At 38.3% G+C, this 13,750-nt stretch overlaps 2 non-coding genes across 2 annotated transcripts; both read right to left on the bottom strand.

Annotated features, from left to right (window-relative positions):
* Nucleotides 1-1,116: 1,116 nt before the first annotated feature.
* Nucleotides 1,117-1,223, bottom strand: LOC121228560 (small nucleolar RNA R71). Its single transcript, XR_005926136.1, has one exon. It is a non-coding gene; the product is annotated as a small nucleolar RNA R71 (small nucleolar RNA).
* Nucleotides 1,224-7,377: 6,154 nt separating this feature from the next.
* Nucleotides 7,378-7,484, bottom strand: LOC121228467 (small nucleolar RNA R71). Its single transcript, XR_005926043.1, has one exon. It is a non-coding gene; the product is annotated as a small nucleolar RNA R71 (small nucleolar RNA).
* Between the last annotated feature and the right edge of the window lie 6,266 nt (nt 7,485-13,750).

The following is a 13,750-nucleotide window of genomic DNA, read 5'->3' as shown; positions in this document are numbered from 1 at the left end:
GAGATATTAACATAATTTAGAGATTTTTACGGATCAAGACAAGTGAATAAATCATTTAGTTCAGATTCAGAATAATAAGTGAAGTCTAAGTGGATTTTTCCTTGGGTATTGTCTTTATTATTGGTTTATTCGATTATTTTCTTCACTCTCTGTCGCATTCCGTAGTTAATTAGTTAGTTAATATTAGAATAAAACAAATCCCTTATATTTTAGGTTAAATAATAGAAAGAAAGTTAATACTAGTACTTTTAGTCCTTGTGGATACGATATTCTGGACTCCCCATAACTATATTACCATTCGATAGGTGCGCTTGCCTTAGTCGTGATCATAGTCTAATTTAGTGTCATGATCGTAGTCTAGTTTAGTGTTCCATAAAACGATCATCAAGTTTTTGGCACCGTTACCGGGGACTAAGATATTAGGAACGCTTGATTTTTTTTACTTTAGCCATTTTTTAATTTTATTGCAATTTATTTTTGTTTTTATTTTAATTTACTAATTTTCTTTTATTTGCATCTAGTAGGTTCTTATAGTTTATGACTAGAAGAAAGCCGTCAGGACCTCTACTTTTTTACAGCAAAATTGAAAGCACAACTCACAGAAATTGTAGAGAAATAAGGCGAAGTTTACAGTATATAGAGGAAGAGCACGAGGACAATAGAAATACTACCAAGGAGATGGTTGAAAATCAAAATAATCCGCTGCCTTCTGTGGTTGCCGCAAATCCAGTGAATCAGAATTCTGCTCCTTGTACTATGTACGACTATGCTAAGCCTAATTTAGCGAGGGCTGAATTGAGTATTGTTAGACCTATAATTGCTGTAAATAATTTTGAACTAAAACCTAACACTATACAAATGATCCAACAGTTTGTTCAGTTTGATGGTTTGCAGAATGAAGACCCAAATACTCATTTGGCCAACTTCTTAGAGTTCTGTGATACTTTCAAAATAAATGGCATTTCTGATGATACCATTCATCTTTGGTTATTTCCCTTTTCATTAAGGAACAAAGCTAAACAGTTGTTGAACTCATTACCACGAGGTTCCATCACTACTTGGGAACAAATAACCGAAATTTTTTTACTAAAGTATTTTCCGCCAGTTAAAATCGCAAAGTTGAGGAATGATATCTCTTCTTTTCTGCAGATAAATCTAGAAACTCTTTACGATGCATGGGAGAGGTACAGGGACTTATTAAGAAGGTGCCCTCATCATGGGTTACCCTTATGCTACAGGTTCAAACTTTTTACAATAGTTTGAACCCCTTAACTAGACAGTTAATCGATGCAGCCACTAGTGGAACCCTAAATAACAAAACATTTGAGGAGGCTTATGAATTTATTGAAGAAATGTCATTGAATAACTATCAGTGGCAAGTCATGAGAACAAAACCTAATAAAGCAATTGGTTTTTTCAACCTCGACACGGTCACTTTGTTATCAAACCAGGTAGAGCTTTTAAATAAAAATATTGATAGTTTATGTGTCTCTACATAGGTATATCTGGTGATGCAGTGTAACATAGGTGAAGGAGGAATGAATAATACAGAATTCCTAGCCTACAACCCTAGCACTACGAACGAACAAGTCAACTATATGGGTAACAATTCTAGACCTCAAAATAACCTCTATAGTAATACTTACAATGCAGGTTGGAGGAACCATCCCAACATCTCTTAGGGTGGTCAAGGCAATCAAAGACCACAACCTCCTCCAGGCTTTCAACAACCTTACCAGCAGGAAAAGAAGCTGAACCTTGAGGAGATGCTAACGAAATTCATTTCGGTGTCTGAAACAGGTTTCCAAAACATTGAGACAGCATTTAAAAATTAACAAGCGTCAATTCAAGGTCTCGAGACTCAAATAGGTCAGCTTGCTAAGCTGATCTCAGAAAGACCACAAAGTAGCTTACCTAGCAACACCGAGACTAACCCAAGAGAATAGCTCCATGTGATTACTGTTCAATATGAAGAAGGGTTAGTTGAGTCCAAACCAGAACCAAGACAAGAAACTATGGTAAGCCAAGATAAGGTGGATGAAAGCCAGAAAAAACAAAAATCGATAAGCAGAGAATACACACTTCGCGTGCCATACCCTAAAGCGATAAAGAAAGACCGTACAAATGAGCAATTCAGTAAATTTCTTAACATTTTAAAAAAGTTACATATTAACTTATCGTTTATTGAAGCTCTTTCACAGATGCCCAACTCAGTCAAATTTTTAAAGGAGCTTTTAGCAAACAAACGAACGTTAGATGATTCATCACATGTAGAGTTGAATGTAGTTTGCTCGGCCATTTTGTAGAATAAACTACCTAATAAATTGAAGATCCAGGGAGCTTTCCTATTCCTTGTTTAATTGGTAGTTTAGTTGTTAATAATGCTTTGGCTAACTTATGGGCAAGTATTAAAGTCATGCCCCATAAAATGTTTAAGCAGCTAGGTCTTAGGAAGCCCAAACAAACTAGGATGAGTATACAATTGGCAGAGAAAACTATTAGGTTTCCTAGGGGTATTGTTGAGGATGTACTCATTAAGATTGATAAATTCATATTCCCAGTAGACTTTTTTGTTTTAGACATGGAAGAGGACAGTGACATTCCTTTAATCTTAGGGCGACCCTTTTTAGCAACTGCCAGAACTATCATAAATGTTGGTACAGGTGAATTAACGCTTCGTGCAAGTGATGAAGCAGTTACTCTTCAGGCTCATGATTCGATTGAAATATCAAGTAATAAAGATAACCATATAAATTTGGTTAATAAGACTAATCATTTGGTTCAACCCTCTTTGCAGGAAAAACTTTTGAAAAACATAAATGAGCCATGTTCTAGTTCATGCACTAACAATGTAATCAACCACGAACGACGAATGCTACAGATAGATGAACTAGATGAATGGGGGACTCATCGTAAAGAGGAGCAAAAGCAACACCACGATGATTTTAATGAGAGAACCAATCAATTCAAGGTTGGGGACCAAGTCTGGCTAGACAAAAAGGACTCTCGAATTACCACTTCAGAGCTCAACGCAAACAGAGTGACTCCTTTTACGGTACTAAAAGTCTTTCCATACGGTACAGTCGAGGTAACCCATTCGCATCTCGGCACTTTTAAGGTAAACAGTACTTGACTTAAACCTTATTTAGATAAAGGAATTGACAGCGAGGAATAGGAGTTTCGACTTCGTGATCCACCATAACCATGTGAATACGAGGTAAAGTCAAGCTTAGACTCTAAATAAGCACTTCTCGGGGGGCAACCCGAGCACTAACACCGCTAACAAGTATATTTTTATCTATTTTCAATGTTAAATGTAGGTTTGTTTTTTCTTTTTGACCCACACAGCCTGGACACACGGGCGTGTCCCAGGCCATGTGCTCTAACAGGGATTAAATAGTGTGTTACACGGCCTAGCGACATGGCCGTGTGTACCACACGGCTTGGACACACGGACTTGTTCTTGACCGTGATGACCCTGGAGCTAAATTTCCCAAATATCGATAGAGACACAGGCTAAAAAAATCCACACGGGCATGTCTCAGGCCGTGTGAAAATTGGAGCTAAATTTCTCGAATTTTAAATAAGACAGAGGGCTCCACGGGCGAGCCACACAGTCGCGTAGTCGGACACACGGGTATGTAGGATACCACACGGGCATGGGAGAAGCAAACAACATAGCACACGATCGTGCGATACGGCCATGTGAACCACACGGCCTGGACACACGAGCGTATCCTAGGCCGTGGATGACTAAGTTAGTATTATCCTCGATGAACATGGGCTGAAAATTGAGCCACACTAGCGTGTGACACAACCGTGTGGCCCAACGTGGATCGTTACACAATCGTGTTACCTTAAAAGCCCTAAACCCTAGTTTCTTTTTCATAATTTGTCTTCTTCTTCACTCAAAATTAACCCTAGCCACCGTTCCCCTTTCCCCCTAATCCGGCTTCCGTCACCCACCACCGGTCGTACCCCCTTTCCTCTCGTCCTCTTTCTTTCCTTTTCTTTTTCCCCTCTCCCTTGCGCGCACACACCTCCTACCCCACCGAACCCTTTTTTGTTTTCCTTTTTTCCCTCATCTTTCTTCCCCCACCGTTCGGCCACCCACCATTTTCCTTACCGCTATCCCATCGTCCGATCTGTAACGCACTGACCATCACCTCACCACCAACATCAGTCACCCCTTTTACCCTTTCTTTTTCTTTATTTTAATCAAATATTAATTTATTATAATTAGGAATAGTATTTCTTTATTAATTTTATTAATCATAATAAATGAGTTCTTTTTGTTATTGTATTAGTTTTAGTTCTTTTCGAGTTACAACATAGGATTTTTGCTACTCTTTCATTGCATTGTTCTTTACTATTTCTTTTACTTTTTCAGACTTTGTCTTATATTTTTGGACTTAGTTATTTGGTTTATTATTTCTTATTAATTATTTCCGACTCAAACTCCTGGTTTTTGCATACTTTAGTATTTACACTTACTGTTTTAAGAGTTAAATCCTATTGGAATATTTGGATTTTACTTAGTACTATATTATTTATTGATACATTTTTTCACTTTTGCAGGTACATTATGACAAACACACGCGGCAAGTCTAAGGTAGTCGTCCCCACCTCGAAGAAGCGGAAGGGCCTCGGTAGGACCTCCTCCTCGAGCGCATCTATCGAGGTTCATCATCCTTACCTCAAATTCTCTGCAGACCACCTGAGGATTTATTTCAACTCCTGCGCTTGCGACTACTAGGTTTGGGCAGATGTATTGACTTACCTGCATTGGAGCAGGTCGGACTAGCTAATGAGGCCCGTGCTTTCATTGCTACGGCACCATGGGACCGTTTCTTTGATATCGTCGAGCCCATAATTTGGAGCTTACTTTGGAGTTTTGCTCTACGTTTTACCTTCAGCAAGTGATGTCATCGCATGACGAGCGCGGTACCATTACATTTCGATTGGTGCGACATATGAGCATCCCTGAGTTTGGCGTAGCTTTGGGCATCTACACCGATGAGTTTATGGGTGTCGATAACTTTCTTCACCTCCACTGTCACATCCATTATTCACCTTTGTGTTGTTGGACCGATCTCACAACTAGTCAGATCCATTATGACGAGAGTTGCTCGAAGGCGACATCTCTTTCTCCAGCTCAACGATACATCCATGTCTTATTAGCTCACACGTTGACTAGCAGGAGAGAGAGCAGAGGAGTTGTAAGCACTACTGATGCATACTATCTTTGGAGCATGGCAACCTGCCACATATTTGACTTAGCTTATTTCATTGCTCTCGCCTTTCGCCATCAGATAGATCGCCACAAGAAGCGCCCTATCTGTCTAGGCCCTTACATGAATTGCCTCGATCGATACTTTGGTTTACTTAACACACCAGAACAATCCTCAATACTTAGCATATTTTTGGATGATTTATCATATAATTTAGTGAATTAGATGCTCCTAATCCCTTAATTTCATGTTTTATACTCAAGAGAGCATAGCGAAACAAAATGAGCAAAAAATGGGCCAAAATGGATAAAATGGGCTGATTTAAAGATCTACACGGCCAAGACAAATTTCACACGGGCTGAGCACACCCACGTCTGAGCCATACGGGCTGGCCACATGCCCATGTGGCATCCCGTGTCGATATCGCTCCCTGTTTCCCAAATATAGAAAATGCCAAATTTTAGGGTTTTTGAGCATTCTAAAGTCTATATTAACACACTAAAAGAGGACCTAAGGGGGACACGCAGAGTAGAACATAGGAATTTCTCGAAGAACGCCAACGGATTCAGCTTGGAAGCGGGATCTCTTTCAAGACTGAAGATCTCCCTCCAATTTCTCACTCAGAGTTTTTGGGTTTCTTTATGTTTTGTTATTTTCCTATTTTTGAGATGTTTTCCTACTACATTATGAATTAAACTCTCTAAATACCTAGGGAGGATGAAACCTAAGACAAATCTTGTTATTTAATATTCTGAATTTAATGATAAATACTTGTTCTTGTTCTTAATTATGTTTTCTTAATTCTTGTTATAATATTTTCAAGATACTGATTCAAGTTGATGTGCTTTTTCAGTGGAGCAAAAGTCCTTATTTAAGGGTAGATCTTACATAATTAAGCGGAGTTGCATGCAAGTCTAGAAATAGGGTGACATAAATCTGCCAGATTAGAGTCAAATCTAATAAAGGAATCCATAGATCGAGTTAATGCGACAATAGGGGTTTTAATTAGAAAGAAATTTCAATTAATCAACCTAGAGTTAGTTGTTTTTAGTCTCGAAAGAGATATAAACATAATTTAGGGATTTTTACGGATCAAGACAAGTGAATAAATCGTTTGGTTCAGATTCGGAATAATAAGTGAAGTGTAGGTGGATTCTTCCTTGGGTATTATCTTTATTATTGGTTTATTCGATTATTTTCTTCACTCTCTGTCGCATTCAATAGTAAATTAGTTAGTTAATATTAGAATAAAACAAATCCCTTATATTTTAGGTTAAATAATCGAAAGAAAGTTAATACTAGTTCTTTTAGTCTTTGTGTATACCATATTCTGGACTTGCCATAACAATACTACCATTCGATAGGTGCGCTTGCCTTACTCGTGATCGTAGTCTAGTTTAGTGTTCCATAAAATGATCATCAAGTTTTTGGCACCGCTTTCGAGACTAAGATATTAGGAACGCTTAATTTTTATTACTTTAGCCATTTTTTTAATTTTATTGCACTTTATTTTTTGTTTTTATTTTAATTTACTAATTTTTCTTTTATTTGCTTCTGGCAGGTTCTTATAGTTTATGAGTAGAAGAAACCCATCAGGACCTCTACTTTTTTATAGTGAAATTGAAAGCACAGCTCCTAAAAATAGTAGAGAAATAAGGCCGAGCTTACAGAGGAAGAGTACAAGGACGTTACTAATACTATCGAGGAGATGGATTAAAATCAAAATAATCCACTACCTCCTGTGATTGTCGTAGCTCCTGTAAATCAGAATCCTGCTCCGTGTCCTATGTACGATTATGCTAAGCCCAATCTCACTAGGGCTGAATCGAGTATTATTCGACCTACCGTTACTGCAAACAATTTTGAACTGAAGCCAAATACAATTCAGATGATCCAGTAGTTTATTCAGTTAGATGGTTTGCAAGATGAGGATCCAAATACTCATTTGGCCAACTTTTTGGAATATTGCGAAACTTTCAAGATCAACGGCATTTCTAACGATGCCATTCGCCTAAGGCTATTTCCCTTCTCGTTAAGAAATAAGGCTAAGAAGTAGTTGAACTCCCTACCACGAGGTTCAATCACTACTTGGGAACAGATGACCGAGAAGTTTCTAGTAAAGTACTTTCCACAAGATAAGATAGCCAAATTGAGGAATGATATCTCTTATTTTTTGCAGATGGATTTAGAAACTTTATATGATGCATTGGAGAAGTATAAAGACTTAATAAGAAGGCGCCCTCACTATGGGTTACCTTTATGGCTACAGGTTCAAACTTTTCACAACGGTTTGAACCCCTCAACTAAGCAAATGGTCGATGCAGCTGCTGATGGAACCATAAATAAAAAAACACCCGAGGAGGCTTATGAGTTTATAAAGGAGATGCCACTAAATAACTATCAGTGGCAAGTCATGAGAACAAAGCCAAAAAAATCAGCCGGTGTTTTCAACCTAGATGTCGTTACCATGTTATCAAACCAAGCAGAACTCTTGAATAAAAAGATTGACAGTCGATGTGGTTCTACGTAGGTACATCCAGTGATGCAGTGTGACAATAGTGGAGGTGGAATGGGCAATTCAGAATATTTATCCTTCGGCCCCAACATGGAGAACAAGCAAATAAATTATATGGCTAATAATCCTCGACCTCAAAATAATCCTTACAGTAACACTTACAATGCAGGTTGGAGGAACCACTCAAGCTTCTCATTGGGAGGCCAATGAAATCAGAGACCATCACACCTTCCAGGCTTCCAACAACAACCTTACCAGCAAAAGAAAAAGTCGAACCTTGAAGAGATGATGACAAAGTTTATTTCAGTGGCGAAAACCCATTTTCAAAACACTAAAACTGCACTTAAAAATCAACAAGCATCAATTCAAGGGCTCGAGACTCAAATAGGTCAGTTTGCTAAGCTGATCTCAGAAAGACCACAAGGTAGCTTGCCTAGGAACACCGAGACTAACCGAAGAGAACAGCTCCATGCAATTACTGTTCAATATGAAGAAGGATTAGTTGAGTCCAAACCAGAACCAAGACAAAAAACTATGGTAAGCCAAGATAAGGTGGATGAAATCCAGAACAAACAAAATCCGGTAAGTAGAGAATACACACCTCGCGTGCCATACCCTAAAGCGATAAAGAAAGACTGCACAGACGAACAATTCGATAAATTTCTTAACATTTTAAAAAAGTTACATATTAACTTACCATTTATTGAAGCTCTTTTGCAGATGCCCAACTCGGACAAATTTTTAAAGGAGCTTCTGGAAAACAAACGGAAGTTAGATGATTCGTCGCATGTAGAGTTGAATGTAGTTTGCTTGGCCATTTTGTAGAATAAACTACCCAATAAATTGAAAGATCCAGGGAGCTTTACTATTCCTTTTTTAATTGGTAGTTTAGATGTTAATAATGCTTTGGCTGACTTAGGGGCAAGTATTAACGTCATGCCCTATAAAATGTTTAAGCAACTAGGTCTTAGGAATCCCAAACAAACTAGGATGAGTATACAATGGGCAGATAAAACTATTAGGTTTCCTAAGGGTATTGTTTAGGACGTACTCATTAAGATTGATAAATTCATATTCCCAGTGGACTTTGTTGTTTTAGACATGGAAGAGGACAGTGACATTCCTTTAAACTTAGGGCGTCCCTTTTTAGCAACTACCAGAACTATCATAAATGTCGGTACAGGTGAATTAATGCTTCGTGCAGGTGATGAAACGGTTACTCTTCAGGCTCGTGATTCGATTGAAATATCAAGTAATGAAGATAACCATATAAATTTGGTTAATAAGACTAATCATTTGGTTCAACCCTCTTTGCAGGAAAACCTTTTGAGAAACATAAATGAGCCACGTTCTAGTTCATGCACTAACAATGTAACCATCCATGAACGATGAATGTTACAGATAGATGAACTAGATGAATGGCAGACTCATGGCAAGGAGGAGCAAAAGCAACACCACAACGAGTTTAATGAGAGAACCAATCAACTCAAGGTTGGGGACCAAGTCTGGCTAGACAAAAAAGACTCTCAAATTACCACTACAGAGCTCAACGCAAACAGGGCGACTCCTTTAACGGTACTCAAAGTCTTTCCATACGGTACAGTCGAGGTAACCCATTCGTATCTCGGCACTTTTAAGGTAAATAGCACTCAACTTAAACCTTATTTAAATAAAGGAATTGACTGTGAGAAAGAGGAGTTTCGACTCCGTGACCCACCGTAACCATTTGAATACGAGGTAAAGTCAAGCTTAGACTCTAAATAAGCATTTCTCGGGAGGCAACCCAAGCCCTAACATCACTAACTAGTTTATTTTTATCTATTTTTCAATGTTAAATGCAGGGTTTTTTTTTACCCACACGGCCTAGACACACGGGCGTGTCCCAGGCCGTGTGCTCTAACAGGGATTAAACAGTGTGTTACATGGCCTAGCGATATGGCCGTGTGTACCACACGGCTTGGACACACGGGCGTGTTGTTGATTGTGTTGACCCTAGAGCTAAATTTTCCCAAAATCGACAGATACACAGGAAAAAAAAAAGCCACACGGGCGTGCGACACAGCCGTGTGTCCCACATGGCCTGGACACACAGGCGTGTCTCAGGCCATGTGGAAACTGGACCTAAATTTCTCAAATTTTAAATAAGACAGAGGGCTCCACGGGTGAGCCACACGACCGTATAGTCAGACACACAGGCGTGTAGGATACCATACAGGCATGGGAGCAGTGAACAACGTAGCACATGACCTGGACACACGGGAGTGTCCTAAGCCATGCGACAACTAAGCTAGTATTATCCTCGATGAACACGGGCTGGAAATCGAACCACACGTGCGTGTGACACAGCCGTGTGGCCTAACATGGACCGTTACACGATTGTGTTTCCTTAAAAGCCCTAACCCCAAGTTTCTTTTTCATCTTTATCTTCTTCTTCACTCAAAATTAACCCTAGTCGCCGCTCTCCTTTCCCCATAATCAGGCTTCCGTCACCCCCACCGGTCGTACCCCATTTCCCCTCATCCTCTTTCTTTCCTTTTTTCCCCCTCTCCCTTGCGCACACATATCTACTCCCCCGTTGAACCCCTTTTTCCCCTCCTTTCTTCCCTTATTTTTCTTCCCCCACCATCCGGCCACCCACCATTTTCCTTACCGCTCTCCCGTCGTCCAATCTGTAGCCCTCCAACCATCACCTCACTACCGACATCGGTCACCCCTTTTACCCTTTCTTTTTCTTTATTTTAATCAAATATTAATTTATTATAATTAGGAATAGTATTTCTTTATTAATTTTATCAATCATAATAAATGAGTTCTTTTTGTTATTGTATTAGTTTTAGTTTTTTCCCAGTTACAACATAGGATTTTTGCTACTTTTTGATTGCATTGTTCTTTACTATTTCTTTTACGTTTTCAAGCTTTGTCTTATAGTTTTGGACTTAGTTATTTGGCTTATTATTACTTGTTGATTATTGATGACTCAAACTCTTTATTTTTGCATACTTTAGTATTTACACTTACTGTTTTAGGAGTTAAATCCTATTGGAATATTTGGATTTTACTTAGTTCTATATTATTTATTGATACATTCTTTCACTTTTGAAGGTACATTATGACAAACACACGCGGCAAGTTTAAGGTAGCCGTCCCAGCCTCGAAGAAGCAAAAGGGCCTCGGTGGGACCTCCTTCTCGAGCGCATCTACCGAGGTTCGTCATCCTTACCTCAGATTCTCTGCAGACCCACCTGAGGATTTATTTCAGCTCCTACGCGTGCGACCACTAAGATTGGGCAGATGTATTGACTGGGCCACATTGGAGCAGGTCAGACTAGTTAACGAGGTTTATGCTTTCATTGCTACGGCACCATGGGACCGTTTCTTTGATATCGTCGAGCCCACATATATGGAGCTTACTTTGGATTTTTGCTCAACGTTTTACCTTCAGCGAGTGATGCCATCATATGACAAGCACGGTACCATTACATTCTGACTTGGTGGCCCGGTGCGACATATGAGCGTCCTTGAGTTTGGCGCAACTTTGGGCATCTACACCGATGAGTTTATCGGTGCCAATAACTTTCTTCACCTCCACCATCTCATCCATTACTCACCTTTGTGTTGTTAGACCGATCTCACAGCTAGTCAGATTCATTATGACGCAATTCACTCAAAGGCAAATCTCTTTCTCCAGCTCTACAATACATCCATGCCTTATTAGCTCACACGTTGACTAGCAGGAGGGAGAGCACAGGAGTTGTAAGCACTACTGACACATACTATCTTTAGAGCATGGCAACTGGCCACATATTCGACTTAGCTTATTTTAGTGCTCTTGCCTTTCGCCATCAGACAGATCGCCACAGAAAGGGCCCTATCTGTCTAGGCCCTTACATGACTCGCCTCACTCGATACTTTGGTTTACTCAGCACACCGGAGCAGTCCTCAACCCTTACCATAGTCGGTCAGATGTCTCCTCAGGGTATCTCGACCATGATTCTTATGAGGATGATCGAGCGGCGGCATGGAGTGGACCCACCTCAGTATAGACTAGTCCAGTCTGACATTCAGTAGGACCCAGAGGACGTCACTAACGATGTTCCTCCGTATCACGAGGAAACACCACATCCTTCATCATCGAGTCACCGACATGCTCCCTCTGTTGCTAGCGCTCTAGGAGTATTCTCTGAGGAGTTCGCTAGTTTTCGTGTACTATACTCAGAGGTTCGACAGTATTGATGCAACTTTACAGCAAATCTAGCAGTACCTTCACATCACTCCTCTAATGCCACCAACTAGTGACACTGATCAGTCTGATGATGAGGACCATTAAGGCCAATTATTTTTTTGTTTATGTTTATCTTTATTTTTGTCTTTTATTTTTACTTTTATTTTTATTTTATTCTTCTTGTTATGTCTATTTTGTTTTCCTATTTTGAACTTTATATTAATTATTATGGTTGTTTCTCAATGAGTAACCCTTTAATCCTCTTCAGTATTGTGTTTATTTTCTTATCAGTTGCTCAGAATTCTACACTACCCCTACATCTATCTACAATTCCATTTTTCACTATTCTCAGAAATTCATCCACCATTCAGGGCAGTTTCAGTTATCTCCCTATCTTATGATATTTTGTTTCTATTATGATTTATATTTGTTTGTAACTTAAGGAAAATGTACATCTTACGTGTGGGGAGGTTATTTATATGATGATCAGAAAATCCCTAAATTATGTCTTGTGCTTAAATAATTTTCTCATATTACTATTAGAATGGATTTTTCTTTGGTTTATAATTTTTATCGATATGCTTTAGATTAAATTCATAAGTAATTGTGCATTGATTGTTTAAACTTTAAGCCATTAGAGAATCAAGCATGATAAGTCTATTTTCAGAATTAAAATTTTCTAGGTTGTTTCCCTAAATTGAGGTATTACCTTGAAGTTTGAAATTTGTAAGATTGACATCAAAAGTCGTAATTTTTGTGAGATTTTGAGCATTTAGAGCATACATTTTTTTTCGTGCTCACTTTATTATTGGTTATAAGTGTGTAAATATTGAATTGTTATTCTAGAACTTGCTTCGATTATACATGTCGAGACCACACCTTTGATTTGATATATTGAGATGATAAAGGCACCTAGGTTTTAACCCACTTATCTCATAAAAAGCCTACCTTCACAAATTAACCCTTAGTGAACCCCTTTGAGCCTAACAAATCGTTTCTTAATTTACCTTTAATATTAAACCATACATCAGACTTTTTGATTCGTTGAGAATTTTACCTATTTTATTGACTCCCTTTTTGTCGAGATTTGATTTGGTTAAATGCCTAACTATGTTCTTTTATTTTAGTAGTATGATTTTATCTTATTATTCATTCCTTCATTCTAAAAAATATATATACATTTATGTTGATTCTTGTTAGTTCTTCGTTATGAGCTAAGTATTTAATTCCCTATTCTGAGAAGAAGCTCATGTTTCTCGTTAGTAAATTCGATTGATGTAATTATTTAAATATTTTTCTATTTAGGTAATTTATCAAATCGATCTCAATTCTAACCTTCTTTTTCAGCCTTTATCCACACCTTTGACCCAAGCCCCGTTACAACCCATTAAAGACCTTTTGATTTGTGTATCACATCATTTTATAGTGGTGGAGATTTAATTTTCATACAAGCTTTTGGTAATAACTTTTCATGTTTGACTCTTGAGTGCTTAATTTTTGAACCTTAAACACTTTGAGTGATTTGAGTGAATCTTTAGAGAGGATGTCAGTTCTTGTTAATTTTTTGAACTAAAGGTAATTATTTAGATAAGGGTAAATACCTATGTTTTCATGCTTAAAATGTTAGACTTGGATTGCTTGTGCATTTAGTGCTCTTTTAGTTGAATTATCAATGTATGATTATTTTTGAAATTATGATAAATCATTATTGATGAGAATTATGAATTAAGGAAGTTTAATTTTAATTGTGAGTTGAGGATTTTGCTTGAAGACAAGCAAATG

This window comes from Gossypium hirsutum, chromosome A04 (assembly GCF_007990345.1).
Source record: "Gossypium hirsutum isolate 1008001.06 chromosome A04, Gossypium_hirsutum_v2.1, whole genome shotgun sequence".
In the NCBI taxonomy this organism is placed as follows: domain Eukaryota; kingdom Viridiplantae; phylum Streptophyta; class Magnoliopsida; order Malvales; family Malvaceae; genus Gossypium; species Gossypium hirsutum.
The sequence above is the reverse complement of the archived record's forward strand: the minus strand, read 5'-3'. Positions and strand labels throughout refer to the sequence as shown.